Genomic DNA, 3,701 nt, shown 5'->3' on the forward strand with positions numbered 1-3,701 from the left:
AGAGAGGGAAGGAGAAAAGAAAGGAGACAGACAGCCCAGCCCTGTCCGTTTATCTGAGCTAATCAATCTTATGGTTGCCCAAGACACTTCCACAACCAGCAGCAAGCACAGAAGCTGTGGGGACCCATCGTTTGCCCCACATTTCCATAGGTATGGAACCATGGGTGTGGGTATGGAAGGTATGGAAGGAGAGGAACAGAGTGTAGCTTCTTTGGCATAAGAACATATCTTGCAAGAACTTTCCCTCCCTGCAAGAATGATTCCAATTCATCATGGCAGTGGTGTTTGGACTCTGAATTCTCTTTTTGTATATGTGTGTGGTTATATCTATACCGACATTTTAACCCAGGTTTATTGGGGGGTGCTCAGCGGTAGAGAATCTGCTTGGCAATCAGAAGGTCCCGAGTTCAATTCTTGGCATCTCCAGTCAAAAATACTCGTTTTGATGGGCCAACTACCTGATTCAGTATATAGTAGGTTAATGTGCCAGCTATGGTGTTTGTCATATACCAGCCCTGGCTGGGTTTGCATGTAGCCAGACAGAGTTAGGCCTTCGTTTATTGGGGGAGGTAGACCCAGAAATAATTTATTCCTGTTTCTCCTTGAGATGTTTGAAAAAGTGGAAACCAGCCTGGGAGAGCTCTCATTTCTTTTCTGCGTCTCTCTTTGTTCAGCCCAAACTCAAAAGGAATGTCATGCTCATGGGAGGTGGGGTGCAATTAAGACAACTAAAAAGTGGGGTTGCCAACCTTCCGAGTGGAGTCTGGAGATCTCCTGGAATTACAACTGATCTCCAGTCTACAGAGATCAGTTCTACTGGAGGAAATGGCTGCTTTGGAGGGTGGGCTCTAGGTAATTATGCACTGCTGAGGTTCTACCCCTCCTCAAATCCAGCCCCAGATGTTTCTCTTGCAGAGTCCGAAGAATGCAGTTCTCTACAGAGGCATGACAAATGACTAAACTGAGGCTATCGTATTTTGGTCACGTCATGAGACGACAAGAGTCACTGGAAAAGACCGTCATGCTAGGAAAAGTTGAGGGCAGCAGGAAAAGAGGAAGACCCAACAAGAGATGGATTGACTCCATAAAGGAAGCCACAGCCTTCAGTTTGCAAGATCTGAGCAAGGCTGTCAAAGACAGGACATTTTGGAGGACTTTCATTCATAGGGTCGCCATGAGTCGGAAGCGGCTTGACGGCACTTAACACACACACACGGAGGCATCGATGAGGTGTGTTTCTTTGCAGGCCATTCAAAAGCACACAGTGGAGTGATGGGTAACTTAATCATCAAGTCACCCAAAGAATAACCCTGTAAGGAGGGTGTTTGAGTGCCCTTTGTTTTTCTGATCCCATCTGTCATCAGAACATGATGATTATCTGCTCTTTCCTCAGGCATCTGCCCAGCTGGAGAGAGAGGTCTTTGGTGCTTGCCAGGTTTCTAGCACACCTGATTACAATATATATATATATATACCTGCAGAATGTGTCCTTGCCAGCCACTGAGGAATGCTGGCCCTGCCAGGACAACTGCGGCTGATTGTGGATTTGAAAAAGGATACAGATGAATTGCAGCGGACAGTCTGGACACTGGAACAAATCGTGTGCTTGTGCCCACACCCACCAGCTAGCTTTCACCCATGTGCCCATCTATCCATTTTCATGACCAATATTTAAATTGCTTTCTGCATTTTCAGTCTAATATGGAAAGTCTATATTTGCTGGTCTGTACATTTTACAGCCAGCACAGAGACCAAGAAAAGACCCAAATAAGTAAACTAAATGGAACAACAACAAATATGATGAAGTCTCACAAGACTAATAACAAGTATTATACTGTGTCCAATATTACACGGTGGAATATAGTCAGTCAAGTCAAGTAACTGTACAAATTGTCCACTGAAGTATATGGAATAAAGCAGCAGTGTTGAAACACAAATTGAGTGAAGTGACCTGCTGCCACCCTTCTCAGTCTAAAATGGTTTGGTAAAGAGGGGGAAATTACTTCTAGGCCCTTACGTCTACCTGTTGTATCTCTGGACCGGCACTTGGAGAAATGCTGTGTCAGGCCCATAACCTTTCCTTTCCCAACCCAACAAAAGTCGCTGCCTGTTGCTTCTCTCCCTTCTCCCCCTCCCCCATCAACTTGTTTAATTTGTCAACCTCTGTAAGGCAAATAATGTCAGTTTGGGCTGAGTTCTAAGGACCTCGCACGCAGAGTTGGCACTTTGCTCTTTGCATGTGTCATAGCCAGGAACACTTAATCCGTGCCTTGAGATTTTGCACAACACCTCCCGGATCACCAAAGACTGGCGATTCGTATTCCTTTTCATACACTCCAGCGGGCAAGCCTAGGTTAAGAAGACTGCATTTATTTATTGATCTGAGTTATTATTGATTGATTGATTGATTGATTGATTGAGTTGGGAGGGACCACCAAGATAATCTAGTCCAACCCCCTACCAACCCAGGAACTACACATAAGAACGTAAGAAAGGCCCTGCTGGATCAGACCAAGGTCCTTCAAGTCCAGCAGTCTGTTCCCACAGTGGACAACCAGGTGCCTCTAGGAAGCCCACAAGCAAGACGACTGCAGCAGCACCATCCTGCCTGCGCTCCACAGCGCCCAAAATAATAGGCATGCTCCTCTGATACTAGAGAGAACAGGTATGCAGCATGACTAGTGTCCATTCTAACTAACAGCCATGCATACCCCTTTCCTCCATGAACATGTCTACCTGCTGTATCTCTAGACCAGCTCTTGGAGAAATGCTGTGTCACATTTTGTGTATCACAGCTATAATATAATATTTGTCTGAACAGCTATAATATCCTCAACTGGTGGGTATCCAATCGATACTTTAAAACTTCCCATGATGAAGAATCTACAATGGTGAAGAATCCACCACCTCACAAGGAGGACTTGTCCAGTGTTGAACGCACCTCACTATCAGGAAGTTCTTTCTCATATTTAGTCGAAACTTCCTTTGCTGTAGTTTATATCTATTTGTCCGAGTCTTTTCATCCAACACGGCTGAAAATATGACCACTAGGGGAGTGCAAAAAACAACAAAAAAACCAATAACATTCAGATTCGGATCTAATGGACCTGAAGTTTTTTTTGGGGATTCCCAGATATTCCCAAACCCCCATATTGGGAATGTCCAGGATTCCAGAAAAAAATTGGGTGCATTAGACCCAGATCCGAATTTGACCCCCTCCCCTCGAGTCTGAGCCCGGAATGAAGCTCTGCATTGGCTGCCGCCTCCAAGCCCCATGTGGAGCCCAGAGGGGGCGGCTATCAGGTAAGTGAAGGGAAGTGGGGGGGGGGGAGCGGATTCCCCCTCATTTTTTTTTAAATGATGGCTCTTTAAAGGGAGCCAAAACGAGGATCCCGAATCATGCCAAAAAGATTCAGGATCTGCTTTTCAGCTCCTTTTAAAGTGCTGCCATTTTTTGGGAGACACCCCCCTGAATAATACCAATAAGGTATTTTGGTGTGGGTTTTTTTGTCCAGTTCGGCTTTGCCAAATGCATGCCCCTAATGTCCGCCCCATCCTCCACATGGCATCCCTTTAGGTATCGAAAGGTGGCAATCGCATCACCCCACAAGCTTGAATACATGAACACATGAAGCTGCCTTCTACTGAATCAGACCCCTGGTCTGTCAAAGTCAGTATTTTCTACTCAGACCAGCAGCGGC

Source organism: Euleptes europaea, chromosome 5 (genome assembly GCF_029931775.1).
Source record: "Euleptes europaea isolate rEulEur1 chromosome 5, rEulEur1.hap1, whole genome shotgun sequence".
Lineage (NCBI taxonomy): Eukaryota > Metazoa > Chordata > Lepidosauria > Squamata > Sphaerodactylidae > Euleptes > Euleptes europaea.